The sequence below is a fragment of the Pseudophryne corroboree genome, unplaced genomic scaffold (genome assembly GCF_028390025.1).
Source record: "Pseudophryne corroboree isolate aPseCor3 unplaced genomic scaffold, aPseCor3.hap2 scaffold_129, whole genome shotgun sequence".
Classification (NCBI taxonomy): Eukaryota; Metazoa; Chordata; class Amphibia; order Anura; family Myobatrachidae; genus Pseudophryne; species Pseudophryne corroboree.
This window is the reverse complement of record NW_026967915.1, coordinates 483,278-496,355: the sequence shown is the minus strand read 5'-3', so window position 1 is coordinate 496,355 and position 13,078 is coordinate 483,278. Positions and strand designations below refer to the sequence as shown.

At 35.0% G+C, this 13,078-nt stretch overlaps 7 non-coding genes across 7 annotated transcripts; all 7 read left to right on the top strand.

The window, feature by feature from the left end:
• Positions 1 to 235: 235 nt before the first annotated feature.
• Positions 236 to 308, top strand: TRNAR-CCU (transfer RNA arginine (anticodon CCU)). Its single transcript has one exon. It is a non-coding gene; the product is annotated as a tRNA-Arg (tRNA).
• Positions 309 to 2,173: 1,865 nt separating this feature from the next.
• TRNAR-CCU (transfer RNA arginine (anticodon CCU)) lies at positions 2,174 to 2,246 on the top strand. Its single transcript has one exon. It is a non-coding gene; the product is annotated as a tRNA-Arg (tRNA).
• A 900-nt stretch (positions 2,247 to 3,146) lies between these two features.
• TRNAR-CCU (transfer RNA arginine (anticodon CCU)) lies at positions 3,147 to 3,219 on the top strand. The gene has a single exon. It is a non-coding gene; the product is annotated as a tRNA-Arg (tRNA).
• A 2,852-nt stretch (positions 3,220 to 6,071) lies between these two features.
• Positions 6,072 to 6,144, top strand: TRNAR-CCU (transfer RNA arginine (anticodon CCU)). Its single transcript has one exon. It is a non-coding gene; the product is annotated as a tRNA-Arg (tRNA).
• A 1,885-nt stretch (positions 6,145 to 8,029) lies between these two features.
• TRNAR-CCU (transfer RNA arginine (anticodon CCU)) lies at positions 8,030 to 8,102 on the top strand. The gene has a single exon. It is a non-coding gene; the product is annotated as a tRNA-Arg (tRNA).
• A 2,773-nt stretch (positions 8,103 to 10,875) lies between these two features.
• On the top strand, positions 10,876 to 10,948 carry TRNAR-CCU (transfer RNA arginine (anticodon CCU)). Its single transcript has one exon. It is a non-coding gene; the product is annotated as a tRNA-Arg (tRNA).
• A 1,881-nt stretch (positions 10,949 to 12,829) lies between these two features.
• Positions 12,830 to 12,902, top strand: TRNAR-CCU (transfer RNA arginine (anticodon CCU)). The gene has a single exon. It is a non-coding gene; the product is annotated as a tRNA-Arg (tRNA).
• Positions 12,903 to 13,078: the final 176 nt, after the last annotated feature.

The window sequence follows — 13,078 nt, the reverse complement described above, 5'->3', positions numbered from 1 at the left end:
CATTCAGCCAACAAAACAGCAATTGACAAGATTAACACACTGTTGGTAAAGCAGTTGCATCAAATAGTTTTTTTGCAATAGAGCATGATAATCCATACTGACAGCTCTGGATAGTACCAGCACATTTCTTGCTGGACTTGGTAATGCAAAGAACACAGTAAACAGCTTCACTTTTTCTCAAAAATAAATAATTGACTATTAAAAACCTATCAGTCTTGATTGAGAAAGTCAGTAAGCCGCAGTGGCCTAATGGATAAGGCACTGGCCTCCTAAGCCAGGGATTGTGGGTTCAAGTCCCATCTGGGGTGGAACTCATTAAAGCAGCTGTGTCGTCACTAGAGTTGATACTTTATACTTGCTTCAACTGTACAACAGTCTTGTAGTGTTTAGATTGCAAAAACATGACCACAGAAGCTAAAAATGACATTTATTATAACATTGTTGTGGGTTTTTTGTTTACTTTTCTATCACTGTGAAAAGCTTATTCAAGTGCCATCTGGCATGCATGATCCTTTGTTGCTCATCATTCATCACCAAAAATGATTTTCTTTTTAAATTCTTATGACTGTACTGATTGTATTAAATAAAATCCACATCTAGCATAACTGTTTTATGCTGCACAGTGCTCCAGTGGTGCAATTGGACAGCGTGTGTTACTTATAAGACAGTATATGTTGAGCAATGTCAAGGTTGTGAATTCAAGTCTCACCTGAAGCAGTTTTGTTTACAGTTTTTTTCCTTTTTCTTATGTCATTAGTCATTGATTATAATCTTCTACCTTAATATTTAATATGATATTACAAAGGATGGAAGAAAGAAAGAAAGAAAGAAAGAAAGAAAGAAAGAAAGAAAGAAAGAAAGAAAGAAAGAAAGAAAGAAAGAAAGAAAGAAAGAAAGAAAAAACACAAATATGATTGTAAATTTAAGTTGTCAGCACACATCTGCTTTGGTTCAAATGCACTGCATATCTTCCTTCAGTCAGCCAACAAAACAGCAATTGAAAAGATTAACACACTGTTGGTAAAGCAGTTGCATCAAATAGTTTTTTTGCAATAGAGCATGATAATCCATACTGACAGCTCTGGATAGTACCAGCACATTTCTTGCTGGACTTGGTAATGCAAAGAACACAGTAAACAGCTTCACTTTTTCTCAAAAATAAATAATTGACTATTAAAAACATATCAGTCTTGAATGAGAAAGTCAGTAAGCCCCAGTGGCCTAATGGATAAGGCACTGGCCTCCTAAGCCAGGGATTGTGGGTTCAAGTCCCATCTGATGTGGAACTCATTAAAGCAGCTGTGTCGTCACTAGAGTTGATATTTTATCCTTGCTTCAACTGTACAACAGTCTTGTAGTGTTTAGATTGAAAAAACATGACCACAGAAGCTAAAAATGACATTTATTATAACATTGTTGTGGTTTTTTTGTTTACTTTTCTATCACTGTGGAAAGCTTATTCAAGTGCCATCTGGCATGCATGATCCTTTGTTGCTCATCATTCATCACCAAAAATTATTTTCTTTTTAAATTCTTATGACTGTACTGATTGTATTGAATAAAATCCACATCTAGCATAACTGTTTTATGCTGCACAGTGCTCCAGTGGTGCAATTGGACAGCGCGTGGTACTTATAAGACAGTATCTGTTGAGCAATGTCAAGGTTGTGAATTCAAGTCTCACCTGAAGCAGTTTTGTTTACAGTTTTTTTCCTTTTTCTTATGTCATTAGTCATTGATTATAATCTTCTACCTTAATATTTAATATGATATTACAAAGGATGGAAGGAAGAAAGAAAGAAAGAAAGAAAGAAAGAAAGAAAGAAAGAAAGAAAGAAAGAAAGAAAGAAAGAAAGAAAGAAAAAACACAAATATGATTGTAAATTTAAGTTGTCAGCACACATCTGCTTTGATTCAAATGCACTGCATATCTTCCTTCAGTCAGCCAACAAAACAGCAATTGAAAAGATTAACACACTGTTGGTAAAGCAGTTGCATCAAATAGTTTTTTTGCAATAGAGCATGATAATCCATACTGACAGCTCTGGATAGTACCAGCACATTTCTTGCTGGACTTGGTAATGCAAAGAACACAGTAAACAGCTTAACTTTTTCTCAAAAATAAATAATTGACTATTAAAAACATATCAGTCTTGAATGAGAAAGTCAGTAAGCCCCAGTGGCCTAATGGATAAGGCACTGGCCTCCTAAGCCAGGGATTGTGGGTTCAAGTCCCATCTGGGGTGGAACTCATTAAAGCAGCTGTGTCGTCAGTAGAGTTGATACTTTATCCTTGCTACAACAGTCTTGTAGTGTTTAGATTGCAAAAACATAACCACAGAAGCGAAAAATGACATTTATTATAACATTGTTGTGGGTTTTTTGTTTACTTTTCTATCACTGTGGAAAGCTTATTCAAGTGCCATCTGGCATGCATGATCCTTTGTTGCTCATCATTCATCACCAAAAATGATTTTCTTTTTAAATTCTTATGACTGTACTGATTGTATTGAATAAAATCCAGATCTAGCATAACTGTTTTATGCTGCACAGTGCTCCAGTGGTGCAATTGGACAGCGCGTGGTACTTATAAGACAGTATCTGTTGAGCAATGTCAAGGTTGTGAATTCAAGTCTCACCTGAAGCAGTTTTGTTTACAGTTTTTTTTTCCTTTTTCTTATGTCATTAGTCATTGATAATCATCTTCTACCTTAATATTTAATATGATATTACAAAGGATGGAAGAAAGAAAGAAAGAAAGAAAGAAAGAAAGAAAGAAAGAAAGAAAGAAAGAAAGAAAGAAAGAAAGAAAGAAAGAAAGAAAGAAAGAATGAAAAAACACAAATATGATTGTAAATTTAAGTTGTCAGCACACATCTGCTTTGGTTCAAATGCACTGCATATCTTCCTTCAGTCAGCCAACAAAACAGCAATTGAAAAAATTAACACACTGTTGGTAAAGCAGTTGCATCAAATAGTTTTTTTGCAATAGAGCATGATAATCCATACTGACAGCTCTGGATAGTACCAGCACATTTCTTGCTGAACTTGGTAATGCAAAGAACACAGTAAACAGCTTCACTTTTTCTCAAAAATAAATAATTGACTATTAAAAACATATCAGTCTTGAATGAGAAAGTCAGTAAGCCCCAGTGGCCTAATGGATAAGGCACTGGCCTCCTAAGCCAGGGATTGTGGGTTCAAGTCCCATCTGGGGTGGAACTCATTAAAGCAGCTGTGTCGTCACTAGAGTTGATACTTTATCCTTGCTTCAACTGTACAACAGTCTTGTAGTGTTTAGATTGCAAAAACATGACCACAGAAGCGAAAAATGACATTTATTATAACATTGTTGTGGGTTTTTTGTTTACTTTTCTATCACTGTGAAAAGCTTATTCAAGTGCCATCTGGCATGCATGATCCTTTGTTGCTCATCATTCATCACCAAAAATGATTTTCTTTTTAAATTCTTATGACTGTACTGATTGTATTGAATAAAATCAACATCTAGCATAACTGTTTTATGCTGCACAGTGCTCCAGTGGTGCAATTGGACAGCGCGTGGTACTTATAAGACAGTCTCTGTTGAGCAATGTCATGGTTGTGAATTCAAGTCTCACCTGAAGCAGTTTTGTTTACAGTTTTTTTCCTTTTTCTTATGTCATTAGTCATTGATTATAATCTTCTACCTTAATATTTAATATGATATTACAAAGGATGGAAGAAAGAAAGAAAGAAAGAAAGAAAGAAAGAAAGAAAGAAAAAACACAAATATGATTGTGAATTTAAGTTGTCAGCACACATCTGCTTTGGTTCAAATGCACTGCATATCTTCCTTCAGTCAGCCAACAAAACAGCAATTGAAAAGCTTAACACACTGTTGGTAAAGCAGTTTCATCAAATAGATTTTTTGCAATATAGCATGATAATCCATACTGACAGCTCTGGATAGTACCAGCACATTTCTTGCTGGACTTGGTAATGCAAAGAACACAGTAAACAGCTTCACTTTTTCTCAAAAATAAATAATTGACTATTAAAAACCTATCAGTCTTGAATGAGAAAGTCAGTAAGCCCCAGTGGCCTAATGGATAAGGCACTGGCCTCCTCAGCCAGGGATTGTGGGTTCAAGTCCCATCTGGTGTGGAACTCATTAAAGCAGCTGTGTCGTCACTAGAGTTGATATTTTATCCTTGCTTCAACTGTACAACAGTCTTGTAGTGTTTAGATTGCAAAAACATGACCACAGAAGCTAAAAATGACATTTATTATAACATTGTTGTGGTTTTTTTGTTTACTTTTCTATCACTGTGGAAAGCTTATTCAAGTGCCATCTGGCATGCATGATCCTTTGTTGCTCATCATTAATCACCAAAAATGATTTTCTTTTTAAATTCTTATGACTGTACTGATTGTATTGAATAAAATCCACATCTAGCATAACTGTTTTATACTGCAAAGTGCTCCAGTGGTGCAATTTGACAGCGCGTGGTACTTATAAGACAGTATCTGTTGAGCAATGTCAAGGTTGTGAATTCAAGTCTCACCTGAAGCAGTTTTGTTTACAGTTTTTTTCCTTTTTCTTATGTCATTAGTCATTGATTATAATCTTCTACCTTAATATTTAATATGATATTACAAAGGATGGAAGAAAGAAAGAAAGAAAGAAAGAAAGAGAGAAAGAAAGAAAGAAAGAAAGAAAGAAAGAAAGAAAGAAAGAAAGAAAGAAAGAAAGAAAGAAAGAAAGAAAGAAAGAAAGAAAGAAAGAAAGAAAGAAAGAAAGAAAGAAAGAAAGAAAGAACACAAATATGATTGTGAATTTAAGTTGTCAGCACACATCTGCTTTGGTTCAAATGCACTGCATATCTTCCTTCAGTCAGCCAACAAAACAGCAATTGAAAAGCTTAACACACTGTTGGTAAAGCAGTTGCATCAAATAGATTTTTTGCAATATAGCATGATAATCCATACTGACAGCTCTGGATAGTACCAGCACATTTCTTGCTGGACTTGGTAATGCAAAGAACACAGTAAACAGCTTCACTTTTTCTCAAAAATAAATAATTGACTATTAAAAACCTATCAGTCTTGAATTAGAAAGTCAGTAAGCCCCAGTGGCCTAATGGATAAATCACTGGCCTCCTAAGCCAGGGATTGTGGGTTCAAGTCCCATCTGGGGTGGAAATCATTAAAGCAGCTGTGTCGTCACTAGAGTTGATACTTTATCCTTGCTTCAACTGTACAACAGTCTTGTAGTGTTTAGATTGCAAAAACATGACCACAGAAGCTAAAAATGACATTTATTATAACATTGTTGTGGTTTTTTTGTTTACTTTTCTATCACTGTGGAAAGCTTATTCAAGTGCCATCTGGCATGCATGATCCTTTGTTGCTCATCATTCATCACCAAAAATGATTTTCTTTTTAAATTCTTATGACTGTACTGATTGTATTGAATAAAATCCACATCTAGCATAACTGTTTTATGCTGCACAGTGCTCCAGTGGTGCAATTGGACAGCGCATGGTACTTATAAGACAGTATCTGTTGAGCAATGTCAAGGTTGTGAATTCAAGTCTCACCTGAAGCAGTTTTGTTTACAGTTTTTTTCCTTTTTCTTATGTCATTAGTCATTGATTATAATCTTCTACCTTAATATTTAATATGATATTACAAAGGATGGAAGAAAGAAAGAAAGAAAGAAAGAAGGAAAGAAAGAAAGAAAGAAAGAAAGAAAGAAAGAAAGAAAGAAAGAAAGAAAAAACACAAATATGATTGTAAATTTAAGTTGTCAGCACACATCTGCTTTGGTTCAAATGCACTGCATATCTTCCTTCATTCAGCCAACAAAACAGCAATTGACAAGATTAACACACTGTTGGTAAAGCAGTTGCATCAAATAGTTTTTTTGCAATAGAGCATGATAATCCATACTGACAGCTCTGGATAGTACCAGCACATTTCTTGCTGGACTTGGAAATGCAAAGAACACAGTAAACAGCTTCACTTTTTCTCAAAAATAAATAATTGACTATTAAAAACCTATCAGTCTTGATTGAGAAAGTCAGTAAGCCCCAGTGGCCTAATGGATAAGGCACTGGCCTCCTAAGCCAGGGATTGTGGGTTCAAGTCCCATCTGGGGTGGAACTCATTAAAGCAGCTGTGTCGTCACTAGAGTTGATACTTTATCCTTGCTTCAACTGTACAACAGTCTTGTAGTGTTTAGATTGCAAAAACATGACCACAGAAGCTAAAAATGACATTTATTATAACATTGTTGTGGGTTTTTTGTTTACTTTTCTATCACTGTGAAAAGCTTATTCAAGTGCCATCTGGCATGCATGATCCTTTGTTGCTCATCATTCATCACCAAAAATGATTTTCTTTTTAAATTCTTATGACTGTACTGATTGTATTGAATAAAATCCACATCTAGCATAACTGTTTTATGCTGCACAGTGCTCCAGTGGTGCAATTGGACAGCGTGTGGTACTTATAATACAGTATCTGTTGAGCAATGTCAAGGTTGTGAATTCAAGTCTCACCTGAAGCAGTTTTGTTTACAGTTTTTTTCCTTTTTCTTATGTCATTAGTCATTGATTATAATCTTCTACCTTAATATTTAATATGATATTACAAAGGATGGAAGAAAGAAAGAAAGAGAGAAAGAAAGAAAGAAAGAAAGAAAGAAAGAAAGAAAGAAAGAAAGAAAGAAAGAAAGAAAGAAAGAAAGAAAGAAAAAACACAAACATGATTGTGAATTTAAGTTGTCAGCACACATCTGCTTTGGTTCAAATGCACTGCATATCTTCCTTCAGTCAGCCAACAAAACAGCAATTGACAAGATTAACACACTGTTGGTAAAGCAGTTGCATCAAATAGTTTTTTTGCAATAGAGCATGATAATCCATACTGACAGCTCTGGATAGTACCAGCACATTTCTTGCTGGACTTGGTAATGCAAAGAACACAGTAAACAGCTTCACTTTTTCTCAAAAATAAATAATTGACTATTAAAAACCTATCAGTCTTGAATGAGAAAGTCAGTAAGCCCCAGTGGCCTAATGGATAAGGCACTGGCCTCCTAAGCCAGGGATTGTGGGTTCAAGTCCCATCTTGTGTGGAACTCATTAAAGCAGCTGTGTCGTCACTAGAGTTGATATTTTATCCTTGCTTCAACTGTACAACAGTCTTGTAGTGTTTAGATTGCAAAAACATGACCACAGAAGCTAAAAATGACATTTATTATAACATTGTTGTGGTTTTTTTGTTTACTTTTCTATCACTGTGGAAAGCTTATTCAAGTGCCATCTGGCATGCATGATCCTTTGTTGCTCATCATTCATCACCAAAAATGATTTTCCTTTTAAATTCTTATGACTGTACTGATTGTATTGAATAAAATCCACATCTAGCATAACTGTTTTATGCTGCACAGTGCTCCAGTGGTGCAATTGGACAGCGCGTGGTACTTATAAGACAGTATCTGTTGAGCAATGTCAAGGTTGTGAATTCAAGTCTCATCTGAAGCAGTTTTGTTTACAGTTTTTTTCCTTTTTCTTATGTCATTAGTCATTGATTATAATCTTCTACCTTAATATTTAATATGATATTACAAAGGATGGAAGAAAGAAAGAAAGAAAGAAAGAAAGAAAGAAAGAAAGAAAGAAAGAAAGAAAGAAAGAAAGAAAGAAAGAAGGAAAGAAAGAAAGAAAGAAAAAACACAAATATGATTGTAAATTTAAGTTGTCAGCACACATCTGCTTTGGTTCAAATGCACTGCATATCTTCCTTCATTCAGCCAACAAAACAGCAATTGACAAGATTAACACACTGTTGGTAAAGCAGTTGCATCAAATAGTTTTTTTGCAATAGAGCATGATAATCCATACTGACAGCTCTGGATAGTACCAGCACATTTCTTGCTGGACTTGGTAATGCAAAGAACACAGTAAACAGCTTCACTTTTTCTCAAAAATAAATAATTGACTATTAAAAACCTATCAGTCTTGATTGAGAAAGTCAGTAAGCCGCAGTGGCCTAATGGATAAGGCACTGGCCTCCTAAGCCAGGGATTGTGGGTTCAAGTCCCATCTGGGGTGGAACTCATTAAAGCAGCTGTGTCGTCACTAGAGTTGATACTTTATCCTTGCTTCAACTGTACAACAGTCTTGTAGTGTTTAGATTGCAAAAACATGACCACAGAAGCAAAAAATGACATTTATTATAACATTGTTGTGGGTTTTTTGTTTACTTTTCTATCACTGTGAAAAGCTTATTCAAGTGCCATCTGGCATGCATGATCCTTTGTTGCTCATCATTCATCACCAAAAATGATTTTCTTTTTAAATTCTTATGACTGTACTGATTGTATTGAATAAAATCAACATCTAGCATAACTGTTTTATGCTGCACAGTGCTCCAGTGGTGCAATTGGACAGCGCGTGGTACTTATAAGACAGTCTCTGTTGAGCAATGTCATGGTTGTGAATTCAAGTCTCACCTGAAGCAGTTTTGTTTACAGTTTTTTTCCTTTTTCTTATGTCATTAGTCATTGATTATAATCTTCTACCTTAATATTTAATATGATATTACAAAGGATGGAAGAAAGAAAGAAAGAAAGAAAGAAAGAAAGAAAGAAAGAAAGAAAGAAAGAAAGAAAAAACACAAATATGATTGTGAATTTAAGTTGTCAGCACACATCTGCTTTGGTTCAAATGCACTGCATATCTTCCTTCAGTCAGCCAACAAAACAGCAATTGAAAAGCTTAACACACTGTTGGTAAAGCAGTTTCATCAAATAGATTTTTTGCAATATAGCATGATAATCCATACTGACAGCTCTGGATAGTACCAGCACATTTCTTGCTGGACTTGGTAATGCAAAGAACACAGTAAACAGCTTCACTTTTTCTCAAAAATAAATAATTGACTATTAAAAACCTATCAGTCTTGAATGAGAAAGTCAGTAAGCCCCAGTGGCCTAATGGATAAGGCACTGGCCTCCTCAGCCAGGGATTGTGGGTTCAAGTCCCATCTGGTGTGGAACTCATTAAAGCTGCTGTGTCGTCACTAGAGTTGATATTTTATCCTTGCTTCAACTGTACAACAGTCTTGTAGTGTTTAGATTGCAAAAACATGACCACAGAAGCTAAAAATGACATTTATTATAACATTGTTGTGGTTTTTTTGTTTACTTTTCTATCACTGTGGAAAGCTTATTCAAGTGCCATCTGGCATGCATGATCCTTTGTTGCTCATCATTAATCACCAAAAATGATTTTCTTTTTAAATTCTTATGACTGTACTGATTGTATTGAATAAAATCCACATCTAGCATAACTGTTTTATACTGCAAAGTGCTCCAGTGGTGCAATTTGACAGCGCGTGGTACTTATAAGACAGTATCTGTTGAGCAATGTCAAGGTTGTGAATTCAAGTCTCACCTGAAGCAGTTTTGTTTACAGTTTTTTTCCTTTTTCTTATGTCATTAGTCATTGATTATAATCTTCTACCTTAATATTTAATATGATATTACAAAGGATGGAAGAAAGAAAGAAAGAAAGAAAGAGAGAAAGAAAGAAAGAAAGAAAGAAAGAAAGAAAGAAAGAAAGAAAGAACACAAATATGATTGTGAATTTAAGTTGTCAGCACACATCTGCTTTGGTTCAAATGCACTGCATATCTTCCTTCAGTCAGCCAACAAAACAGCAATTGAAAAGCTTAACACACTGTTGGTAAAGCAGTTGCATCAAATAGATTTTTTGCAATATAGCATGATAATCCATACTGACAGCTCTGGATAGTACCAGCACATTTCTTGCTGGACTTGGTAATGCAAAGAACACAGTAAACAGCTTCACTTTTTCTCAAAAATAAATAATTGACTATTAAAAACCTATCAGTCTTGAATTAGAAAGTCAGTAAGCCCCAGTGGCCTAATGGATAAATCACTGGCCTCCTAAGCCAGGGATTGTGGGTTCAAGTCCCATCTGGGGTGGAAATCATTAAAGCAGCTGTGTCGTCACTAGAGTTGATACTTTATCCTTGCTTCAACTGTACAACAGTCTTGTAGTGTTTAGATTGCAAAAACATGACCACAGAAGCTAAAAATGACATTTATTATAACATTGTTGTGGTTTTTTTGTTTACTTTTCTATCACTGTGGAAAGCTTATTCAAGTGCCATCTGGCATGCATGATCCTTTGTTGCTCATCATTCATCACCAAAAATGATTTTCTTTTTAAATTCTTATGACTGTACTGATTGTATTGAATAAAATCCACATCTAGCATAACTGTTTTATGCTGCACAGTGCTCCAGTGGTGCAATTGGACAGCGCATGGTACTTATAAGACAGTATCTGTTGAGCAATGTCAAGGTTGTGAATTCAAGTCTCACCTGAAGCAGTTTTGTTTACAGTTTTTTTCCTTTTTCTTATGTCATTAGTCATTGATTATAATCTTCTACCTTAATATTTAATATGATATTACAAAGGATGGAAGAAAGAAAGAAAGAAAGAAAGAAAGAAGGAAAGAAAGAAAGAAAGAAAGAAAGAAAGAAAAAACACAAATATGATTGTAAATTTAAGTTGTCAGCACACATCTGCTTTGGTTCAAATGCACTGCATATCTTCCTTCATTCAGCCAACAAAACAGCAATTGACAAGATTAACACACTGTTGGTAAAGCAGTTGCATCAAATAGTTTTTTTTGCAATAGAGCATGATAATCCATACTGACAGCTCTGGATAGTACCAGCACATTTCTTGCTGGACTTGGAAATGCAAAGAACACAGTAAACAGCTTCACTTTTTCTCAAAAATAAATAATTGACTATTAAAAACCTATCAGTCTTGATTGAGAAAGTCAGTAAGCCCCAGTGGCCTAATGGATAAGGCACTGGCCTCCTAAGCCAGGGATTGTGGGTTCAAGTCCCATCTGGGGTGGAACTCATTAAAGCAGCTGTGTCGTCACTAGAGTTGATACTTTATCCTTGCTTCAACTGTACAACAGTCTTGTAGTGTTTAGATTGCAAAAACATGACCACAGAAGCTAAAAATGACATTTATTATAACATTGTTGTGGGTTTTTTGTTTACTTTTCTATCACTGTGAAAAGCTTATTCAAGTGCCATCTGGCATGCATGATCCTTTGTTGCTCATCATTCATCACCAAAAATGATTTTCTTTTTAAATTCTTATGACTGTACTGATTGTATTGAATAAAATCCACATCTAGCATAACTGTTTTATGCTGCACAGTGCTCCAGTGGTGCAATTGGACAGCGTGTGGTACTTATAATACAGTATCTGTTGAGCAATGTCAAGGTTGTGAATTCAAGTCTCACCTGAAGCAGTTTTGTTTACAGTTTTTTTCCTTTTTCTTATGTCATTAGTCATTGATTATAATCTTCTACCTTAATATTTAATATAATATTACAAAGGATGGAAGAAAGAAAGAAAGAGAGAAAGAAAGAAAGAAAGAAAGAAAGAAAGAAAGAAAGAAAGAAAGAAAGAAAGAAAGAAAGAAAGAAAGAAAGAAAGAAAAAACACAAACATGATTGTGAATTTAAGTTGTCAGCACACATCTGCTTTGGTTCAAATGCACTGCATATCTTCCTTCAGTCAGCCAACAAAACAGCAATTGACAAGATTAACACACTGTTGGTAAAGCAGTTGCATCAAATAGTTTTTTTGCAATAGAGCATGATAATCCATACTGACAGCTCTGGATAGTACCAGCACATTTCTTGCTGGACTTGGTAATGCAAAGAACACAGTAAACAGCTTCACTTTTTCTCAAAAATAAATAATTGACTATTAAAAACCTATCAGTCTTGAATGAGAAAGTCAGTAAGCCCCAGTGGCCTAATGGATAAGGCACTGGCCTCCTAAGCCAGGGATTGTGGGTTCAAGTCCCATCTTGTGTGGAACTCATTAAAGCAGCTGTGTTGTCACTAGAGTTGATATTTTATCCTTGCTTCAACTGTACAACAGTCTTGTAGTGTTTAGATTGCAAAAACATGACCACAGAAGCTAAAAATGACATTTATTATAACATTGTTGTGGTTTTTTTGTTTACTTTTCTATCACTGTGGAAAGCTTATTCAAGTGCCATCTGGCATGCATGATCCTTTGTTGCTCATCATTCATCACCAAAAATGATTTTCCTTTTAAATTCTTATGACTGTACTGATTGTATTGAATAAAATCCACATCTAGCATAACTGTTTTATGCTGCACAGTGCTCCAGTGGTGCAATTGGACAGCGTGTGGTACTTATAATACAGTATCTGTTGAGCAATGTCAAGGTTGTGAATTCAAGTCTCACCTGAAGCAGTTTTGTTTACAGTTTTTTTCCTTTTTCTTATGTCATTAGTCATTGATTATAATCTTCTACCTTAATATTTAATATGATATTACAAAGGATGGAAGAAAGAAAGAAAGAAAGAAAGAAAGAAAGAAAGAAAGAAAGAAAGAAAGAAAGAAAGAAGGAAAGAAAGAAAGAAAGAAAGAAAAAACACAAATATGATTGTAAATTTAAGTTGTCAGCACACATCTGCTTTGGTTCAAATGCACTGCATATCTTCCTTCATTCAGCCAACAAAACAGCAATTGACAAGATTAACACACTGTTGGTAAAGCAGTTGCATCAAATAGTTTTTTTGCAATAGAGCATGATAATCCATACTGACAGCTCTGGATAGTACCAGCACATTTCTTGCTGGACTTGGTAATGCAAAGAACACAGTAAACAGCTTCACTTTTTCTCAAAAATAAATAATTGACTATTAAAAACCTATCAGTCTTGATTGAGAAAGTCAGTAAGCCGCAGTGGCCTAATGGATAAGGCACTGGCCTCCTAAGCCAGGGATTGTGGGTTCAAGTCCCATCTGGGGTGGAACTCATTAAAGCAGCTGTGTCGTCACTAGAGTTGATACTTTATACTTGCTTCAACTGTACAACAGTCTTGTAGTGTTTAGATTGCAAAAACATGACCACAGAAGCTAAAAATGACATTTATTATAACATTGTTGTGGGTTTTTTGTTTACTTTTCTATCACTGTGAAAAGCTTA